The 22,681-nt window shown below is 40.6% G+C and overlaps 1 long non-coding RNA gene across 7 annotated transcripts in view; it reads right to left on the minus strand.

Moving 5' to 3' along the window:
- The window catches only part of LOC125333549, a 135,278-nt gene extending 114,130 nt beyond the window's left edge, over positions 1 to 21,148 (minus strand). For 5 of the 7 annotated variants that reach the window (XR_007206911.1, XR_007206910.1, XR_007206906.1 and 2 more), the window contains exons 1-6: positions 21,060 to 21,148; positions 18,791 to 19,022; positions 14,592 to 14,654; positions 12,380 to 12,551; positions 8,320 to 8,424; positions 6,634 to 6,762 (exon numbers count right to left, since the gene is read on the minus strand). This is a non-coding gene — a long non-coding RNA (uncharacterized LOC125333549). Of the gene's footprint in view, positions 1 to 6,633; positions 6,763 to 8,319; positions 8,425 to 12,379; positions 12,552 to 14,591; positions 14,655 to 16,843; positions 19,023 to 21,059 lie in introns of all 7 variants that reach the window. The other 2 variants (XR_007206909.1, XR_007206907.1) reach the window with 2 other exon arrangements.
- Positions 21,149 to 22,681: the final 1,533 nt, after the last annotated feature.

Consider the following 22,681-nt stretch of genomic DNA (forward strand, 5'->3'; position numbering starts at 1 on the left):
AAGGCATAATTAGTATTTTCTATGTTTTGATAATTAAGGGTTAGTTGGCTATTTCTTTTCAAATTTCTATTTGAGGTAACCCCAAACATGTCTTTAATGAGCAGCTAACACTATTGAATCCCTGATGGCTGAGGAGTTTAGTGACCACTACTACATTACTTTCATTTATCACTGCCTCTTTACGTATAAATTAAAGTAGCCCTGTAGCTATGTTGATCTACTTTATATCAATTTCTTCATCCATATCAGCTGAATATGTATGGCATTAACCTCATTTACTAGTTTGGAAAAGCTGAATTAAAATGAGATCTAATTTCTAGTGCACAGAACAATTTCAAAACTGCCTGCTAATTCCCAGCACCTGTCAGTGTTGGGATCTTCACCTCATGGTAATGAAATAAAACAGTGTATGTATTTTACAGCCAGGAAAGGATAATCATTCATAAGGGTTAAGATATCATTAATCATGGAGATGCCAGGGCCCAGAGCCTTTGATGAGCCCCTCACAGCTCAGCCCCTCCACCTGCAAGGATCCCACTGAAGGCAGTGGGACTGCTACAGATCTCTGGTCTCCTATTACACAGGGGAAAAGTGGTCACACGCTGCACAACCAAGTGTATTTCCCTTTTTTGCTCGGTCATGCTTCTATGTCTGCAGGCAATGTAATCAAAGAAATATACAAAACCTGAAGAAATCTCAACGTAAGAAGTCAAGAGAACAGCCGCTCCAGGTGAGAGGACGAGCCTGTGTTCAGTGGTTAGGTGACACCTGGCTACATACACTTCTGGCTTTCAGCTACTGCAAACACCATCCAGCAAGAAAACTGTATTTTTCTCCTCCGCTCTAAACGCTCTGTAGTCTGAATTCTAAACCCTTGAGATACTTTTTTATGATAATGCAGATCTGCCGAGTCTATAATTTAAAAGCTTTAAAAACACGTAGAGATGCAGTCCTAAATGTTAACACAGCTCTTTGTACTGACCACATAAGCGAACAGAATACATGCAGTATACAGTAAGAAATGCCCTTTGCATCTTCCCAGCCCCACTTTATAATCATGCTTTAACTTGCACTGGGAAAGGCTCTTTATAAAAAATTAATGCATACTCCTACTTCCTTCTTCCCTCTCCCCTGCCCCGGATTGAAACCCAGCCCAGCCTCCCAGACCGTGTGATCAACAACCCTCTGGTGTCGGGTGATGGCTGCATCTCTCCTGTGTACGTGCGGCTGTTCCCCAGAAACACTGGAGCCAGAATTCCCACTCCTTGCTTGCCTGCCTCGGCTCCCTAGCACTGCTACTTAAAGCTGGGGCAAAATAAAAGCATGGCTTGCTGGAACACCCCATTGCCAGAGCTCCTCATTTCCAGAGGGTTCCCTCGAACTGCAGCCACCTGGGACGGATTGACCACCCCAGGCCTTCCCTGAGCTCCTTCAGGGCTACCCCCGGATGAGGAAGATCCGAGCAGGGAACCAGGAACTGCTTCACAGTAAAGAGCTTGCCTAAATGCATTTTAATAACAAATTTCCTTCTAACAGACAAAACCAACGCCGCCCCTGCACACGCAGCCGCCCTGGTGAAGATCACGGGGACATTGGAAGATCGCTCCGCTGGTCCCGGCCCAACTCCGGTCCAACAGCGCCGCGCGCTGGGCTCGGCACGGCCCGGGAGCGGCAGCGCCGCGGAGCCCCCGCTCTGCGCCTGGGAACTGCAGTCACCTCCCGACACATTCCTTTCTCACTGAATTGTCCGCTAAATAATTCTATTTTCGATCACGAAATATTTAACTGCTAAAAGCATTCCCCCGCAAAAAATAAGATGCAAAGGGACTAACAATAAAAAGAATTTTCTGTCTCTATGCATATATTTTTCAAGAACACACTTTCAGAATAACTCTTGATGCAACCTCAAGGGAGAAGTCTTCAATTAAAGCAATATTTTTTGTCCAATCACTGTGACAGTGTACATGTGGAACCCTGAACTGCTACAAGTGTCAGAACTCCCGAGTATGAAGTCCCCTTAGTGTTAAACTTGTTTCAGGTTAACAATTCTAAGTGAAATGAAGAAATTTTAGTAACTACCTTTGCTCAATTGCATCTCCTTTGGTACATTAATCAGCAAGACATACCAGTTTTATTTACCCCTGGCAATATCCAATGGCCAATTAGGGACGGTCACAGCCAAATCCCAAGGGCGGCTGATCCAGCCTCTCCCAAGAGAGCTGGGAAGAGCTGCACATTGAACCACTCCAGGGAAGGCTACAAACCCCTCCTGTTGCTTTTTCACCTCTCCAAGGGCAATGTCTGATGTGCTTGGCAGCAGGAAAAGGTCCCGGCTAGCAAGTCTTTCAAGGTGAGAACTTGTATGGAACTCATGAAGAACTTGCTCATAAAGTGACAACTCTGCTCTGCCCCACAACAAACAAGATCCTCACATTCTCAGCACCTCCAACTTCACTCTTCTGCTGCCTTGGGAAGTTACACAACTTGGCAGAGATGTCACCAGGCAGTGTCTCTGCACTGCAGGCTATCCAGTGAATGTCCCATGTGTGGCTGGATAACTACAAAGAAATCGTCCTTAGCATGGATAAATGAGGACTCTGATCTGGAAAAGGATTCAAACTCCTCTGCCAGCAAAGACACTCTAATTCTTCCTAATTTTTCTAATTCTTCACTCTAAGTACTCATATTATTTTTCCTTTTTAAATGGATGTGATTAGTTACTTGAAACATACCAGGCTAAAAAAAAGAATCCAAAAATAACAGAAAAATTCCTTATGAGTGGTTGATGGACATGACATGCACACTGCAAACAGGAGGGCCCACTCCCCTGTGACCACCCTTTTCACTGGCTAAGCCGTAGCAAACAACCATGACCAATTATAATGGTCTGATTATGGAGCAGGAGATGAGAGCAGCAGGACTTCTGGGTTGTTCTGTACTTCAGGGACAATGGATTAACTATACCTGGACATCAATCACATCTTCTCTTGGGCAGCACTCGCCAGTACTCCCTTACTGGCATGGTTAAAAACCTTTCCCTAAGTCCTCCTTGCTACAAATTGAGCCCATTTCACTCCATCTTTCCTTTGAAGGGCACTGAAAATATTTGATCAGCTTGTCTAAAACAACTCGATTTTCTAAAACATCCTTGATTTTTGTCCCACTACAGTATTCTATTTGCTAAACTAAACCAAAGCAACATCTGCATTTCATTTGTGTGTCCTACTCTCCCATTTATCTACAGTTTTCTCAAAGTGTGGTGCCCAAATTTGGATGCATTATTCCAGATGAACCCCAATCGGAGCTAAATATTCAAAATGGAATAAGAAAATCCAGCACCTGACACAATATTTCTGCTACTTCAGCCACGAAGATGACATATTTTTCTCATGTGCTAAACAAACACATACTGCAGATTTACCCCTGCTCACGCTCCACAGCACTTCCTGAAATAACACTGCCAGCCAGAGAGGTCCCAGGGACAGTTCTAAGAGAGAACTTTCATTCCTAAGCATGGTGTTTCACCAGCATTTTAAACTTTCAGGTAATTTCTCCAGCTTATGAAGATCCTTCTGAATTCAAAGCCTTTCTTTTGTGATCATTTTCTCCCAGTCCAGTGTCTCTTGGAAATACAAATACATAACTGCATAGCTGTTGGTATGTTAAGAATGTTGCAAAGGAACAGTCTCAGTCAAAGCAGTGATATTTTGGCTAATAAACTCCGTGTTTGATGATGTCAGTGCACATTACACTGCTCACAGCAGTGGCACTACAATCATCTACAGCTGCCACTCAGGGCAGTTGGGCTACAACTTCAGTAAAGCCGCTGCAGTGCTTCTCCAGACAACTCACTTCCTACTACCCTGCCAGCATCCAAACCAGTAATATGCCACAAAACAATAACCCTATGAAAACTAAGTCATACCAGCATTTAAAACAAAATATGTACTGACAGACAATTGATAGACAAATATTAACAGCCCTGTACAGGACCAGAGAATCCAGCCCAGTATTTAACAGAAATTTAATATGCATATATTCATTCAAAGGTTTGTCTGTTCCAAAGGACAGTATCTTGATGCATTATTTTTGTACTGGAACAGTATTACAGCATCATGGAAGAAATCTCCAAGGTTTTGCTATCCTTCCTCAGACAGTAAGCCCCAGTGGGCTGGTTAATAAGAATGCATTCATTTACCTAGGCAATTCTCTTTCTCTGTAATGAGCTTGCTCTTATTACACACACATGGTTAAGAATATGAGTTAATTAATGAATAAAATTTGTATATTTATATAGAAGACTTGTTCCACATTTTCATTACTCTTCACCATTCTCTAACCATTTTCTGTTTGTCTGTATGCAAGCATATGAGCAAAAAAAATCATTACAACGTGGCTGAAGCATGAAAAATTTCCATTATCCATTCTGTAAATAAAACAATCCAAGCAATCCTGAATATTTATATAAATGTGTATTAACTTAGTCATTTGATGTATGTCTGACTTTTCTGCTTCCAAGTGTGAGCCTGTCTATTGCATATTTGTAGATAGCTGCCAGCAAGGCCCCGTATGTGAGGATTTACAGCTGTGGGGGCAGCGTGCCATCTGCTGCTCTCCAAGATGCTACAGCAGCACAGGCACAGCAGCCACCCCCGTGCTGCCTTCTGCTTCCTCTTAACTGCAGAATGCACACAAACAGCTCAGCTTGCTTGATTAAAGATGTTTTAAAAAACACCAAAACAGGGAGCTCAAATGCCTTCACACACTGCTTTTGTTAGAAGAGCTGGCAAAATACTGTGCTCAGGACCATGGGAATCTATCCAGGCCCACTAAAACAAAATAAAAATTTGACTTCAAACTAAAGGATACTGGTAGATAATGTAATCAAACCATTGAAAAAAAAAATTTGAATGTGTATTTGCAATGAACTCTAGGGGTCAAAACTGGGGCTGGAATTCGGGAACATCCCTTGAATGGTTACACACCAGGAGAGCCTTGCAGAACTCCCCCTGTTCCAGCCTGGTTCCATCCGAGCACATGCCATAGGCAAAGGCAGTACATAAAATATCACCAGTTTGATTCATGTCCCCTGATGGGGCAAGGGAAAAACAGAAACAATAAACCAACACAAAACTGTTTTCTTAAATTCACCCTACAGTGTTTCCCCACGTCCTTTCAGTACAGGTTATTTCTTTTTGTTCCAAGTGCTCTCCAATAAATTAGCTGGAAACATTAGCCAGCATTTTACTCAGTAATTAACCATTTAACCCTCCCCATGCAGTGCAATGGCAGAGACAGGCTTATGGTCACTCACAGCACATTGCAGAGCTGGTACAGGGTCAGTTTGGACAGTTTTCCTACTGATGATGGAGCTCCAGGTGATTAAATATAAACCGTGCACTGCCCCTTTTTGCCTGCTGCTTCACCCACACACAGATGCTTTCTCCAGCTCTCTCTAAGGATGAGCATAGAAAGCTTGGGGTACAATCTCCTACACCAGCCCCTAGTAGCATTCTGTACATTGATGGGGCTTCTCCAGGCAGTTAGATCCTCATCAGGATAAAAGGTGAAACAGAAACCCTCAACACTGGATAAAGGGAAAAGAGAAATCATAATGATATAATAACAACGTTGGGAATAAAAGAATAAAAATAGAAATAATAATATAATAATAAAGAGAAATTACAGACCAGGATGACAGCTACCGTAGAGCCACATTGCCTTTGAATTGACATCAGCAGGAATATTGTTCATGAAAATACTTGGAGCACCAGTACTCTTTTACTGGGTACCTCCTGTTCCGTAGCATTAGAGAAGTCCACCATATTTTAAAATAACAAGTCAGCTTTGACAACTGAAAGGAACACATTGCTTTAATGAAAAAGTAACTCAGTATAGTGTAAAACTTTTTTTTAATATTAAGTGAGAAAGCTGAAGCACATTTCAAACGTGAAGAGGTACAAATATTCTGGAGATTGGGACTGTCCACCAGAAAGCAAGGAAGGAGTGCTACACAAGTAAAACCAAACCTCAGTCACTGTTACAATTCTTGCTAAAGATTTGCTTGAGGCTCCAGCAGAATTCCTTTCTCAAGATCAATTGATCTCATCTTACTGACATTCTCTTTATAACATCTACATTATGACTGTCCCCTACAGTTAAGGTGAATTAACTGCTGCTTCTTCAAAAATGCATCTTACTTTTCCCTCTTCCGTATTTAAAATGCAGAAAAGCCAAGTAATGTGAGAAATACAGTGGAAACCACATAAATGAATAACTGTCAAAAGAACAGAACTATTAAAAGAATAAATCTTGTGTACCCAGCTGTGAAATATAACACAATATAGCAGAACCCAGCTAAATGTTTGAAATAAAAAATTGAAATGCAAAGTAACCTTAAATTGTTTAATGAACATAGCTGTTAAAATATTAACTCCTTGCATGCCAAAACTCCAAAGCACGCATGGTAGGAAGCCTGATCAGATGAACATCACATTAAGTGGTTCCATCTCTCTCCATCCAGTCTTTTCCCCCAGCTGAGCTCAAGAGCTTTTATGGGTGAGATACATTGGCAGGTTCATTTCTGCACAGACTGTTTGAGTTCTAATGTTGTGGTTTACAACAAGTATTTACCTTTGCTGAAGCTGGGCTCTCACATGTGTTTTACAGAACTGATCCAAGAACCACAGAACTGCCAGTTCAACTTTTTCATTTTTATGCTGGGGTAACTGGGCATCCATCAGAGAGAGCATCCCGAAAACTCTTAATGACACAAACAAACATTTTCAGAAAGAATTCTCACATGAAATTGTATTGTCACAGCCTATCTCTTTAGGAACCCATCAGCTATTTTTGTTTGCCCATATTTAAGGTTCTTCTAAGATTTTGTTTTGTTTAGATGCTAATTACGCTAATTGACCACGATTAAACATAAACATCAACATAATGTTTTTCTAATTACTTTGTCATTTGAAATTTTCTCAGATGCGTGTGTTATACTGTGGTGAATTTGTAAAAGTGTTTTGGTTTTGTTTTTTTTTTTTTCTTAGAGTATCCCTTCTGTGATGAAAGAAACAGAAATTTGAGAAACAGGGGTGTCAAACAGCAAGTGCAGAAGAGCTGTTTGGGTTCCCTGGAAACTGAAGCTCTTTTACTTAGAAACAAGTTTACATATGCAGGATGTAATGCACTGTCAGCCTCGCTCCTTCCCACCTCTGTCTGTCCTAAAACATCTGAACCAACGTGTTTTCTGACCTAAATCCACACTTGGTATATATATCTCCATATTATAAGGACTGAGTTCAAAGAATCAATTTCAGTCTGTGTCAGCTAAGAAAATTTAATTTTTTTTTTAAAGGAATATTCCTTTACTTAACTTCCTGAGTTCTTCTGCTATCCAGTCCTTGAAATCTGAATTCCCTAGTAATTCAAAAAAATTAATTCTCACTTTTTGTCAGTTCTGATATATACAGTCACTGGATTAGAAGTCAGCATCTACTTCATCTGTAAGCCTGTATATTAAAACCTTTCACTTTTAATAAAAACATAGTGGAAGATTGCTAACACCACAGAGCCCCAGGGTAGATTAGGAAGGCAAGAAACAAAGGAGAAAAAGTAAAGCTTTTTCTCCACTTCTAAGTTGCATGTCCTTTTTCATGTGTTAGCTAGTGGATGTACAAGAACAGGATCAAACACGCACAAGGATTAAGAAAGTTTTTGCCACAAGAAATTGGTCATTCACAATAACCCCCAGCTCACTGCAGAAAGAGGACTCTATTATGCACATTTTTAAATCTAGACCCTTCTTTTTTATTCCAAGCTCTAGTCTGAAACCGTCTAAATTTTCAGTTGTTGACCAGCAGCTCCTCTGCACTTCTCCACCCACAATAATTCCACATTAATTACACAGTAGTTCCAAAATAATTAATGTAAAGGAAGTACTGCAGAAAACAGCAACCAAAACTCACCAACAATAAAATTTACACTTGTGGAACACACAAATGAAAGCAGTTAGCTACATGGGCATAGCTCATGGGAAAACACTGCTCATGGGAAGAGACATCTCTGCCTTTAATCCCCTTCCCTTCCCCTGAAGCAGTTTTGCAATGATAATTTTAGTGACTCCTGCAGTGCTCAGGATGATGAATCAAGAAAGACTAAAGCCAGTGGAATGGTCTCAATCCACAGAAAATCAGTACAGCTCTTGAGCACCCATCACCAAGAACTGGACAAAATTTGAAACATTTAAATTCCAGATATCTGCTGACACTAGACACTATTTAAAAAAAAAAATCACAATTCAAAACAAGCCCTACTTACCAACAGGATAATTCTCCACTTATGGCATTGTGCTCCTCAGTACTGGTGTATGTTCATTGTCCTCCCCCAAACTACCCATGAGGCAGACAAGCCATGCCAGCTGTCCTACATTAAAAGGAAAGAACAGTTAATGATAAACCCTTATGCCAGTACAAAACACTTCAAGGTATCAGCAGCTCTATACAGCATCAAACTGAATTCAAGAGAAGTTCACTTTCTCCCTTTACCAGCTTTAAAACCTACCCAGACAAATGAACTAACAAAATTCTGTGCAGAACTGACATATAAAACTAGAACAGCCTATTAACCTGGATGTGCTTATAAATAAAACAAAATACAAACTAAGCAAACTCAGACTCCATAACAGACAACTAATCCAGTATCCTCACTGGCCTGCCACAAGTTATTTCAAGGCATAGTAGGATTCCACCTACAGCAGGGCTGTTACATCCACTTATCACAGCATTAGAAAGCAATTGAGACTCACAACAATCTATTTGTTTCTTAGGTCTATCTCAAATAAAGGATTCTTTGTAATTTTAAAATACTATTTAAAGTGATTTGCACATAATAAAATACGTCATAGGTCAGACATACACTTCAAAAAAAGAGTCGGTGAACTACCACACAGTTTTGAAAGTCTTGTGGACTATTTCTAAAGGGGTTTGAAAGACAGAGCTCATCCATTCCAAGCTATGCTGTCTGGCCTTCTGATTTTCAGATTATTTAGCTGCTGGTCTCCAACAAAGCACGTACAGGACCCACTGGCAAAGTCCTTATCCAGTAAAGTACAATGTAAGGATTGTAATTTCTGTAAAGCTAAGGTTCTATAAACAACTCCTTGAGTCTGTGTATGTGGTTGTTTTTGTACAGACTTTCAAGTACTGAAATCCCTCTTTATAAATAGGGAACTCTTCAGTTTACAATACACTGAACTTAGAGGAATTCTTTTGGCCTCTCTCTGCTGGAAAATCATTGCTGTGTTGCAAAACCTGGATTGTTTTAATCTCTCTGGCACATTAAAGTAGAATAGCTTTAAATTTGACCATCCTGACACTCACTTAAGCCGTGAATCCAGTAACCAATGGCACCTTCTCTCAGGATGGATGCACTATTCTAGACTGAAGTAAGAGCAAAACTAAGACCTGAATTGTAAAGTAACATACAGACCTGTTAAGACTTCAGGATGCTGCTAAAAGTTTCCTCAACTGAAAGGCACTGAGACCACAGTACAGTAACACAGAAAAGACAACTTGGAAGGGTTTCCACTTAAGCTACAAACAAGGCTTCACAGTAAGTGAGATATTTGCATAAACCAGATATCTTGCCCTCATTTCTAGGATTTTACAAAGTGACAACAGCTTAATTTACAAAACTGAAGACAATACCCTGATGAATACAGTGTCTTGCAAAATCATTCTAAAGTTTTGCGTAAAGGATAATCTACAAATAAAACAAGTCACGTTATGACTGTCAAACAATATTTTATTTTGGATATTTCTACATATGTATCAGCACATGTATAGTGTTTGCCTAAAATCTTGAGGTTTTATTTCATGTTTGTTTCAAATCTCTGATAAACTAGTCTTTGTTTACATAAATCTTCACTCAGTCTCCCTTATGTTTTGCAGTATTATATTGTGAAAAAACCTAAACCAGAGGATTTACATTCAGTCTCCTTCCACTGGGAGCAATTAACTGTTCCAAGGCGTTCCAGTACCCTCATAGCCTGAATCTGGGACTATACATCATAAGTAATTCTGGTTTAGTCAGAGGAATATAGTAGAGTGTGTTCTACACATAAAAAAGATGCAGAGATCGAATATACACAGAGAGGTTATGCAGAGTGTGCAGTAACATGCAGATGATCCCAACAAAGTACAGAAAACATCCAGGTTTGTCTTAAATCTCAGTCTTTTTTTTTTAATGCCACATGAAACTATAATACAGACAGATCTGTAACAGCCCACACTGTGACAGGGAATAAGTGCCAGCTTTTGAGATAAAACAAAATATATGAGTAAGACTACTAAATATCCACTCATATTGTTCCTGTTCCATTCCTAACAAGCTGGAAGAGCAGTACCACCTCTCCAAAAACCAACATATTTCCTGCTTCAAGACCTGTGCTCCTTGAGCAAGGGAAAACCCGTCAGACACACTGCATGTGGTGCTGCAAACAGCCACTCACCAGACACTGAGAGATCACCATCATGAGCAGAACACCAAGGAGCTGGAGTGTCTCAGAGAACAGACACTGCTCATGTGAATTTAGCATTAACAGCCACTGAAGAATGGCCATTTGAAGACACTGCCACAAGGCAGCTGTGAGGTGCTGCTCACTGCTTCAGAGAGCACGGCCATCCCTGTGGCCAACAGCTTTTTTAAAAATAAAAATCTGCCTTCTTTTTACAAACTGCAGAGCTCATTTCCAAGCACAGTTATTTTTCTGATGACAACCCTCTTCTCTCAGCACAATCCCAACTAATAGGTATGACTTCTTCCCCTGTATATGTAGTACCTTCACTACTTAAAATTTTCAGTCCATTTGCTTTTGCAATTACTGAGCAGACATATATTATTTTAGAAAATAATTATTGCTGTAATAATCTGTAATTGTCTTTTATAACAGCAAAAATCCAAAAGAAATCAGTCATTACCATAGATTACAAGTAATCACTAACTACTGTTAATTGTTTTAGTGAACCATGACCACATCACTATCGATACAGAGCAAGACAGTATGATAAAATGAGACCTTACTATTACATTGACTTATTTTGTAACATTAAAAGCCATTAAACATCTAAATTTAACTATGTATATGTAGGGGATATAATATTGCTGTTCAAGATGAACACAAATGTTTAGTTTGCAGAAAAGTAGCAATATTTAAACCACACTGAATATTTCCTAACACAGAACAACAATCCCCAGAGCACTGATGCTGACAGACTCCAGCTGATGGTTCCCCTTTGGCCCCTCATGCCTGGGAAGTGCAGTGTAAATTCAGACTGTAACTAATCAATGAAATCAGATCATCAATGAAAGCTCTCCCAAATAAAAGTCAATAGGTGAATGGAAGAAGGTGGAACTAATAAAAAGGTAAGTAGGAGGTATTATATAAATGACTGAAAGAATGGCTGCTCCATAGAAGAAAACCAGGGTTCATACTCAACTAAAAGAGCAGCAAAATAAATCACAAATATTTAAGACCATGCAGAGGAACAGCTGCATTATGCAGTACCCTGTCTCACCTTTTCAAAACAACACCCTTTACTCCTGTAAAGATGCAACAGCCACAGCTGTGTTAGGAAAGGGCCAGTAGTTACAAGGACAATTTAAATGACAGAGGATGGAAATAAGTATATGAAAAAAACCTATGAAATATGTATTTCTATCACTTACATTACAATAAATAACTTCAGTTTCTTGAAAACTAAGTAACTCATCTTAACAGAGCCATATAAAATAAATTCAAGTTTTTAATGTTACACAATTTTTACAGACAAACAAATGCAAAAAGAATGAAAGCTAACATCTTCATTTCAGAAAATGTTCATCAATATGCAGCCGCTTCCCTTGAGGGCACCTGAGGCACTAAAATGTTGATTTTCAGCAATTAAAAGTTTTTACAGCTCTCATGCCTATATTCTAAAGATGTAACAAGACATTAAAACAAACACATCAGTGCCAATGTGTTGTATAACACTCGTATAATACAAAGGCAAGAAGTGAAAATGTGGCACAAGTTGACTTGGATCATTAATGCTTGTTTGAGAAAAGGCCTACTTACACCTATCATAAAATCACAACTCCTTCTCATATGCAAATATACAGTTTTTGACCTATAAAGCAGTCTAAAAGCTAAATTAAATACTAACCTTTACTAAGAGAAATAGCAGAAGAGGTTTACCAATAATTCACCAGTAAGCAAAAAACTCTGCTGCATATTAGGAATTATCTGTAATTGCAAGTGTTGTGACAAAAGAAGTTACACAATCCACCAGGTGCAGTGGGTCCACTGCTCAGGTTACAAACGATAATGATGCTTTCTTACTTGCTGTCCAGTTGGTTGGAATTTGCACAGTGCACAGCTCATCTGCAGATTCATCAGCTGAATTCCCAATGAAATCCAAATTAAGACAGTTCAGTACAAGCTTCAAAAGTTGCTTCAAAAGTCACTAGGTTTGCTGCTGTTGGTCCTGAGGGTTTAAAGGTTTTGCCAAGAGCTAAGGAGAAAAGAAGTCTTGTTGGGTCACCTGCAAAGAACATCTTTTAAAAAATAATTACGAAAAGGAACATGTTTGGATATAAAGCTGCAAAATGCACAGCAAGGGAACACATCCTAAGAGAAAAACAAATCCCTCAACAACAAAAGACAGACTATGTCCTTAAAGGGAAGGGGAAAATCATTATTTCCACCTCAGAGACATCCTCCATATCAAGCTAAAGCTCCCAGGCTTGTAAATAATTATAATAAAATTATAATAAAAACCTGGTGAAATAATCCCTTTGCATAAAATACTTCTAGGTAAAACTCATCATGTCACTGATACCATTTGGTAAGACAGTGCTAACATTCACTGCAAGAACTAAACTGTAATGTTTCGTGGTTTTCAGTCACTCCAGGGCAGTGTGGGACCTATGTCCTGTACATCACATGGGTACAAAGTACCCAGCAGTGGGTTATTCTCAGTGTGGTGTCCAGGCTGCTGAACAGCAGGAGTTTCAGAATCTGCCCTCACTCTGTTCCTTTGGTATCTCCAGGAAAACCTGGCATTGAGGAACAAGGAATTGAACAGTCTGAATGGAGCTCTCTACAACATCTGTATAAACACAGCTGTCAGGGGCTGTACTGCTTTACAACCCCTGTGGTGTCAGAATGAAATGTACTTCACAAGCAGAACAAGCTGCTGGGATTTGGAAGTCTATACTCAACATCCTGTGAGTAAGAATATTTTATTGATCATTCTGTAACTATGGTAATTTAAGTAACATTTACCTTGAAAGCAATTACTACCCCAAGGTTACAATATAAAAGCACTGAAAACATTAGTCATTAATCATTGACACAGTTCGTGAACATTACAAAGAAAACCAACATAATTTTGCCTAGAAAAGCAATAAAATAAATGCAAATGCAACAACTTTAACTAGTTCATCTGCTCCCTATTTAGATTCAAAGTCACATCTCAAGTTTATTAACAAGTTTTTCAATTCAGGTGATAGAAACTAGTATCAACTGTGTGTCATTAGATGCCTCATTACCCTGATAATTACTGTTGCATCATGCCAGAATTGACCCTGAATTATTAATTCAGCTTGAAATTTGAAGTTCTGCATGTCTTGTACAGGCATCACCCGTTCTGCCACAAGCCTTTTCTTAACCTTTAAACTCTCCTAATTATTTTAGTGATTCCACATTTATAGTTGAGTGTATTTTTCAGTGTATTATAGACACTGAAATATTTCTAAAAATAGCTTCCTATATTAAAGTTGGCATTATAAAGATATATTCCAGATATATTTCTTTCTGGAAATCCATATGATGTCATTCAGACAAACCTCACAACATATGAGAGACAAAAGTAGTTGCAGACCAGATGAATTACCCTGTAATCCATTTAAGCACAGAATTCATCAAGTCAGAAAAAATTAAGGGACAATTATGATGTGAGCAATTTAGGTTCAATCATGAAAAGCTTCACCTCCTTCAAAAGAGCACATGAGCATGTCCTTCAGAGAGGTGTCACAAAATGGGGCAGCTCTTTTACAGTGCTTTGCTGAAGGTCTTGAATAATCAACCAAAGAAATGTAAGGACAGAATAAACAATGTTCCTTCCTTGCTAAAACTAGATGGATATCTGGCAGATTAATTATTTGACACCAGAAATGAAAATTATGACCCAGCACTAAATGCAGATCTCATCAAGTTCCTGACATGCCTCCTTTTTTTCCTTCAAGGTTGTTCCTCTTTCTGGATGGACAGGTCTGAGGCACTTCCTCAGGTTAAGATGTAGGCAAAAGAAAGTCATTAGCAGAAACACAACTGATTGCTCACTTTGCTTTACGAGTTCTGGTGACTGTGATGAGAGAAAGGTCTGTATGTGGTACTGGTGGAGTCCCTGCACTAAGAATTTCTTGTGTCTATGTGTATTTTGGAAGGAAGGTGTTTTAATCCCTTCATGTCTAAGAAATATTTCTCCAGCCATTTGTATGAAAGGCTTTACCAGCATCCCCTGCAGAAGGAAAAAACAAACCACGCTTACCAGATCCATTTCCTGAGTCAGCTCTGAGAGAATCACTCCTGTTACACAATGGTCCACAGTGCCCTATGGGGGGAAAAAGACAGGACTGCTCAAACCTCAGGGCTTATAGTTGCCATTTTCCAGCATTGCTAGAATCAGATTGCATTTAATATTCTCCAGCATTTCTAGAATGAAGAGGAATTGTTAGGATAAAACTTCCTAAGCAGTTAAGAAGGCTTTCATGCCAAATTCTGTCAACATTAATGGAACCAGAGCTTCAAACTCCCTAATTATCTCTGAAAAAAACTTCTCATCATAAATTTTAAGAATTGTCTGATAACAAAAACCCATCTGAAAACAGACTCCAAGGAATTGCAGTCTAGAAATTCACCGCTACACTTCTCTCAGAGGTCTGTTCAGTATTCTAGCACTTCAAAGGCAAGCTGCATGAAATTCAAACCATTAGAAAAAATTAAGCTGTGCATGGATGAAAAAGATCAGAGGGCACTATCAAAAATACAAAGTTTTGTAATGCTACCTATCAAAAACACTAATCCTCTTCCCTCCACAGTAGTTTACAAAGCATTGGTTTGAACTGAATGATACATTCCATCACTGAGAACTTGTGTCTAAAAAGCGATGAAGGAGGATTCAATACTTCCATGTGAGGGTACAATCTAATCATCAAGGCTTAAGAACCTTGGAATGTTTCAAAATCAAATACAATGCAGAATTGTGCAATTAATTAATAAAAATTAACTGTCTTCACTGAGCTGCTACGAAGCTTTTATAGAAAAATTAAATCTGCTCCTTGTTAAAACAACTAAAACCGACTGCAATTAGGCCTTGCCAGTTAATCAGAGGAAGATCTTGGTGTACTTTTACAGCTGCAGTTTGCAGCCTCAGCTCCCCTGGTGTCCAAACCACCCAGTCATCCTTGTCAATATTTTCCTGCTATTTGTTGCAATCGCACTCATTTCTACAACTCTGAAGATCACTCACTGTCATCTATTTTGTACTGTCACTTGTACCAAACCACACGAGGAGACAATTTAGGGGAGCTCTCAGGCAAAAGTTATGCTGCTGCCTTATCTGCCTTTTACATTTCAAATTCTGTAAACAGTCCATTGGAATGCTCCTTAGATCACACAAACATGCAAAGATGGAAAATGCAACCTCCCCTTCATCACAGGCGTGAAGGGCTGTGTGGTGAATTATGAAGGAGCTGGGAAGAGAACTGCAGACCTGGCTGCTAATCCCTTTCCCAATTATAAATCACACTCAAATTCACACTGGATGAACCTCAATCCAGAATGCTAATGCATATGTATTTGAAACTACCGTATGCTAATTATTACATCTATTAGTATTGTTTAGGGATTATTTCTTCAATTGTTACATAAAATTTAATTCACTAGATCTATGGCTTAATTTTCTTTTCTGCAGAAATTCTTAACTTAACTAAAGAAATCTCTTAAGAAACTGTATTTTGTATTTAAATCCCTGTTTTTAATGAGCTGCACACTGAAGAGTCACACTGCAATCATTTTAATAATAAATGCAAACTACAATTACAGTACATTCATAAAAATAACTGCAAAATGGTGAAGTGTACTTGAGTTTGTTTTTAATAAACAGATTATTGCAACTTATCTTTTATTAGACATTCCCAAAGTAACTCAGAAAGTACATTAACTTGAACAGTATTACAAAGTAAGACTGAAAAGCAAATGAGAACCTCACTGGCAAGAAACAAAAACTGCTAACTTTGTGCTTCCCTGCTGAATTACCAGGATCACCAACACATGCACACATAATGGATGATCCTGCAAGTAAATTGCCAAATAGCTTTAATTTTCCCATTGTTTTTTCTCAAAACATAAGTTGGGAAAGGCTGGACCTTCACGCAGACACGCAATAGAAATGTGTTTCTATATGAGCTGAAGAAAAATGAAGGCATTAAACAGAATGTTTTGACAAGGGCTGCTATTTTACAACCACACTATAAAGGAGTGCTCTGAAAAAGAAAACCAAGAAAAAACCATGACAGCACTATGAGTTCTTTGAGACATCAGACCCCACAACCTCACACAAGCAGCAAACCCACTCTGGTCCTTCCCCATGGGGCAATCTGTTTCAAGCAATGCACTTCCCGCTTTTTCCACCCAAGTATCAAACCAAGGAACATAACATGGCAATAACTATAAATGAAGAGGTCCAAACAAAAAACCAAACCAAAACAAAAATGGCAGAAGTGAACAATTCTTTCCTACCTCCAAGGGTTTTTTTACATCACCCATGATGTCTCTGAAGGTGAGCTGATTTTTCAGTACATCAAGCCATCCTAATTTTGTGATTTTAGCAATGACATGAATAAGAGCTTGATGACAAAGGAACCAGTTTGGGTCAAGAAGCTACATAGTTCAGAACGTAATTTCCTGTAATGAAGCATTTTAAGACTGACGACACAAGTTTTCTGTAAAGAATATGAGTTAACAGTCCTAATAGAAACTTAAGGCATGGATTTTTTTCAATAATTATTATGGTTAGTACAATAATTAACATTAAATCATTAAATAGAGCTCAACATTTAGCAACACAAAGTACATTACATACACAGTCATTATTCTAGGACACATGACTGCAGTTTTTGAATTCAGAGAACACTGGCAGGTAAAACAGTAATTATTCATTCTGGTCCCATACACTGGCCACTGATTATTTCACTATGGAACAGCAGCTCTCACAGTCAACTATATTCAATTTTTTACAGCAAGTGTCCCTATGAATGTTTTCAATCCAACCTTCATCATCCCACTGGGTAATGGACACTGCAGTGGTAGAAATTCTGCTTGACTGGAAGGAAGTTCAGCTGCTTCAAAAGCTGCTGAAACATATAAAATTCAAGTTGATTCAAGTTAATTTTCACCTGAAAGAATGCTGAAATCCTTCATCAGAAGCAGTGGATTCTCAGTGAGGTGTTTCAGGCTACTACTGTCTACAACAGTGCAAAGTTTCTAAAAATCCAAATTGAATCATAGGCTTTTGGGACAAAGCCTTTCGACACTAATAAAGACCTATCACACATTTGCTCATGCTTTTAGGATCTAGCAATGGCTTTAACACAGATCCTAAAAAGTAAGGAAAACTATGTAGGCTCTTAGTCCTGCAAATCAGAAGCTGCTCTGGCATGACTTTTATAAATGTTAAGAGCTGAACATGAGCAATGTGATATGTAAGTGACTGGCACTGTACTAGAAATATCTGCAATTTTTTTCCTCTACAAACATGAGCTGAATGTCTCTAGCATCTTATGGGATAAAAACAAAGTCTACTTTGAAAAAAATAAGGTTTTTTTAAAAGATGAAGCAATCTGAGCCAACATTTATTTTAATTTTGAAAATATGAAACGTTATTTGTGAGTTAATTGCAGAGAAATGATGGAAGATCTCAGAATCCCCTTTATGCTCACTCTCGCTCAATGACAACCTTATGAAAACCAGGACTGGTAAATGGAGAATAGAACTAAAGAACAAACCAGACTACCCACTCACTGGTTACTGTGCTTACATGGGAGTTTCTGCTCCCCCCCACACTGTGACATTTTAACAACTAACATCACTTATGAATGCCAGTCCTGTGCAAGGGGCAGTGGAGATGCCCTGCTGAAAGCTTAGACAGGCACATTGCTGGCAGAAACTGCTCATAGGATGTCTACAAAAACACATTGAAAGGTATTATTCAAAAATAAGTGAATTAAGGGCAGGGAAAATGAGTCAAAGCTGGAAAAGTAATCAGTAAACCAGACTGGTGATCAGGTTTTATTAAGTATACCAACATTTTATAAAAGGTGTATTTTAGTAGTATCTTTGTTTCACCATAGCTAAACATAAATTACAAAACAGGAGTAAAAAGGAGAAGACCTAAAAGTATCATCCCTTTTGATGGGATGATAGCTGTTTAATAGCTAGGAATGAGAATAAAATGATGTTCAGCCACAAGGTCATACCCCACTGTGTCCTGACCCTGCTCTACAGATGACACAGCCCCTGTTTATAACCCTTCTGAAAGCACTCACAGCTAAGATGCTTTCCTGTTTTGTGCCTGACATTTCCAGTGCATGGTGTCATCACTTCCACAAAGACCAGCTGCAAATGAAAAAATACCTAGAATCATTTAGGTAAAAAAAGAGAAAAGCATTTTGCCTTTATTGTCCTGACCTGGTAATGCCCCATGACTGAGAAATCTACATGAGCTTCCACGAGCACGATGACCTTTATGGATAACACATCCCCCAAACACTGAGTGTTCCTTGTTCCAGGAGAAGCTGGCATTGGCTGAGGCATCCAGGGCTCTTGATAAGCTCCAAGAGGACCTTCTCAGCTTGCATTCCTGTGCTGGATCAGTTCCTTCATCCAGGTGCTTACAAAGGACTTCTAGTTCTGCCAGACTCTGTCAAGGAAACAACAGGACTGAAACATCCACGACGACTTCTCGGCCATGTAAGATTTCTTTATTTATAATTCTAGATGCTGTAGCAGAAACATTAACTGTTACCTATACTAAGCTTTCCTATACTAAGTTGTGTCACTTTTAAATTATAAAAAAAAAAGGAGGCTTCCTGTGACAAGAAGCCAAAATAACTCTAGAAATTAAACTGCTATTTCTGATTCTCTCAGCTACCAAAGTATTTTTTACTATGGTTCCATCCACTTGTTTTTCTCAGCCTTCAGATGAGAAGCCCAAAGCTTTTCTAAAGAAAGATGAAAAGACAGAAAAATGTGAAGTTTGGGCTCTGAAGCCCGGAAAACTTCTGGCAAATTTAATTTTAAGACTTGTAATTACTCATCAAATTACCACACTCAGAAAAAAAATCAGCTTTGCCTGCATCTGTTGAGGCAAATATGAGTGACAGACAGTGCAATTTAGAAGCTGTAGTGGTAAGAGAAGAGCTAAAATTCCTCTCTGCCTAGAAGCTGAAAAAGTTCAGAGAAATCAAGGAGAAAAAAAAAAATTAGCTCTCTAGATTAGATATCTATTTTCTTTAAGAAAACACAAGACTGTCACAATACTGTTTTTATTGTGAGACAAAACATGTGAAACTGATGCCTTCAGACACCTCCTTCACTCAAACCCTTTTCAACAGCTGAAAGGTGATTCCTAAGAATACAATTGTGTCAACAGAGATGATCCTACAGTCAGACAGATGCTGGCTGCTTTAAATGAGTTGGGAGTAGAAACAAACCTGAACAAGATGCGGCATTTTTGATCACAAATAAGGGGAACTTTTTCCAAGAAACAGATTTACATGCTAATGGAAAACGTTAGATATTAAGAATTTTTTTTCCCCACTTGTCATGTTTTCATAACACTCAAGAATAAGCTGAACAGAATTCTTTGGATACTTCTAGTCCCACCTCTCCAGCTCCCTGAAGTCCTGGGCAGATCTCCTAGTAGCCTGTCCAAGTACCAAGAACCAGAAATGCTGGAGGCCCAGCTCTGCAGCAACCCACCAGGCAGGCAGACAAGGAGCAAAGCAAACTGGCAGGAAACCAGGGAGGTTCCCAATCGAAGCTTTGCTGACATAGAAAAATTCCCAGAAACGTTTTGATTTTAATTAACATTTGCTGACTGAAAATATTCTATTATGAAAGTTCCACCAGCTCTACCCAAGAGGAACTTGACAGGCATAACTGCTGAATTGTCACAGTTGAGGAAAAAAGAAAATTTAGTGATCCTTTTATGTGCCATGCCCGGTACTCAAAAAATAAATGTTCAAATAAATGCCAAAAATGGCCTCGCTAGCGCTGCCACAGCCGTGCTGCCAGCAGTGGTGCGAAGCCACAAGGGATGCCGGGCACACGCCTGACACCTCAGTGGGTGTCTCCCGAAGCCCTTTCCCGCCTTCCCCTTCCTTCCCCCCTTGTTCGAGGCCGTTTCAGTGGCTGATGTTCATCTCGGACAAGTTCTGAAGCGGGGCTGCCTCTGGTTTTCGGAGAAGAAGCGGTGCAGGAGCCCAGCACTGCCTTCAGAGAGCAGCGGCACCGCGGAGTAGGTGCGGCTCCGTCGTGGAGCCGCCGTGATGCCAGCGCGGATGCCGGGAGCAGAGCGAGGGGAGCAGAGCGAGGGGAGCAGAGCGAGGGGAGCAGAGCGAGGGGAGCTCTGGAGCGCCGCCGGTCCCGGCCCCGCACAGCATCGCTGGCCGCACGCGTGTCCCGCCCTCCCGCAGCACAGCGGGGCCGCCGGCTCGGCTCCGCTGGCCCCGGCACCGCCGCAGCTCCGCGGATAGGGCGACTCCCGGGCACCTTTCCCCCCTCAGCCCGGCCGGCCCTGCGCATCCCACGGGCCCCGCCCGCACCACCTGAGCGCTCCACCGCGCACCTCAGCACCGCCCTCCCTCCTCCCCCCGAGCTCTCGGCCCGTCCCCACGGACGGCCCCGCTGCGGCCGCGCCCCAGCGACCAGGCGAGGTCCCGCCGGGCGCACCCACCTGGAGGCGCAGCGCATCCTTCCGAGAGGCGGCGGGGCCGGGGGGGACGGCGGCAGCGCCGGGGCCGGGCGGGGGTGTGCGGACACGGGCGGACACGGGCGGGGCGGACCGGGGGAGGTGCGGACACGGGCGGGGGCGGTGCGGACGCGGGCGGACGCGGGCGGAGGAGGAGCGGACGCGGGCGGAGGAGGAGCGGACGCGGGCGAGGGCGGTGCCAGCTCCGCCCGGATCAGCGTGGGGTCCGCCTCACGATGAGCAGTTGGTGTAAAATTATTCATGTTTCCCTGATGCTTTATTGCCCACGTTTCAAAAATTCCCATGTGAAGCCTGGTAGCCCCAGAGAAGGGGACTACACTGGTAGAATGTCTCTGGAAATGGAAACTGGTTTAGACCTGGAAGGAAAACATGGATTGGGTGTATTTGCTGGATTCATCCTCAGCAGTGAGGTCGAGAAACAATTATTAGGACAATTTAGTCAGGGTAGGAAGAGTGGTTTCTTTGCACATGAACTATCACGGTTGAATCACTGAACCATATGCTTTTATACAAAATACCTTCATTAATTATTAGTCTGAAGCAAAATTATGGAAATGGGGTTAATAAACAAACAAATAAATAAATAGTTCACGAGCAAAGTCTGTGGATAGAGCATGTACCTAAGTGTGAGTGAGAGCTGGAGTTTCTGCAGAATGAGCCAATTTCCAGCTTGCCTGGAGAGTGTTTGTTCCTGGCCAGAAACATCTGTCCCCCTGGCCTGGGTCTCCTGTCCGTGGTGACGGCTGAGCACGGACAGAAGGGGAGAGCACAAAGCTGTGCCACGGGGCAGGCACGGAGCGCACACTGTGCTCAGCTGCACAGGGCACCCCTGGCATTGCACCTCATTTAACCATCACTTGAATCATTTTAATCTCTGGAATGCAGAAAATTGCCTTTCTATATCTGATTCCTTTCAACTATATCCTGGTTATTTTAAGGGGAAAAAAACTGGTCCAGCTAAAGAATTAATGGATTCCTAGACTAATACCTGACAAAACTTGAACACAGCAAGTAATAATGTTAGATTGTGAAAGCACCCCAGCCTGTGTCAGGGTCCTCGCCCAAAGGACCTACTGCATTAAGTAGTGTAATTTCTGTAGCAACTTCTATACAATTCCCTTACGTGGGAGGGGGAAATGGCACAGTGAAGATGCTTGTGTGGCAGGAGGAAGCTGTGCCATGAATTTCAGACTTGCAACAAAATTCTTACAGTCTTCTGTGGAAGCTCAATTAAAGGAGGGTTTAGGTCTGCCTTGGAAAATACAGTACCAGGACTAATGCATAGTTTTCAGCTCAACTCTGGCTCATTTCCTTCTAGATGGAATAAACCTCTCTTCTTGAATTGCTGTTCCTTTGGGTTACGTGAACAGATCTGTTGCTACAGGCAATGCATTCACAATGAGATCCATTTGTTTGCCACGCAGCTCAGAGAGGACTGAATCTCCTTCATGCTTTTTAAAATTTAACATTAAATGCTTGTTTAAGTATATAAACAAAACCAGATGGTTTTGTCCCCTCCCACAAAAAAGAAACTAGGAATTGTTCAAGGTGTCAGTGTTCCTTTTTTTTTTTTTTGCATAACTCTG

This window comes from Corvus hawaiiensis, chromosome 15 (genome assembly GCF_020740725.1).
Source record: "Corvus hawaiiensis isolate bCorHaw1 chromosome 15, bCorHaw1.pri.cur, whole genome shotgun sequence".
NCBI lineage: Eukaryota > Metazoa > Chordata > Aves > Passeriformes > Corvidae > Corvus > Corvus hawaiiensis.